The 458-nt window shown below is 29.9% G+C and overlaps 1 protein-coding gene across 2 annotated transcripts in view; it reads left to right on the top strand.

Moving 5' to 3' along the window:
* LOC113236625 (N-acetylneuraminate lyase-like) overlaps window positions 1-458 on the top strand; it is an 18,183-nt gene that overhangs the window by 16,291 nt on the left and 1,434 nt on the right. The gene's annotated exons all lie outside the window — the stretch shown is intronic.

Raw genomic sequence — 458 nt, 5'->3', positions numbered from 1 at the left:
CGCAAGTTTCATTCATTTCGAAGGTGGCGCTCCGCCCTTGTTGCATAGATTATAAATGTGCATTTGAAATTCGGTCACGACCTGCAGTTTGTAAAAACTTAATATGAAAAAAAAAAAATGTCTGAAACAAACGATTTCATTCTCATTATGAAACGTCTAGGAGACCAGTGAGACCTGCCGCAGATGACTCTGACGCTATATTTCAATCCAGCGAATTTAATGAATCTTTAAAAACACAAATACGTTTAAATTATTTTCCTTGTATAGCATTTAAAATTATTATTTATTTCCTAAAAAAAAGGGCGGATAACATAAGGAGAAAAAAATATTTTCACACGTTTCTAATTGTTTTAAAATAATGACAACACCTGAATCTTTTAGCTTTTTAAGATAAATAACATAATAAAGTATATAAGAGTCATATTATAAACACTAAAAAAGATATAGGAATTTTCTGG

Source organism: Hyposmocoma kahamanoa, unplaced genomic scaffold (assembly GCF_003589595.1).
Source record: "Hyposmocoma kahamanoa isolate Upper Pololo Valley unplaced genomic scaffold, ASM358959v1 92, whole genome shotgun sequence".
NCBI classification, from domain to species: domain Eukaryota; kingdom Metazoa; phylum Arthropoda; class Insecta; order Lepidoptera; family Cosmopterigidae; genus Hyposmocoma; species Hyposmocoma kahamanoa.
The sequence above is the reverse complement of the archived record's forward strand: the minus strand, read 5'-3'. Positions and strand labels throughout refer to the sequence as shown.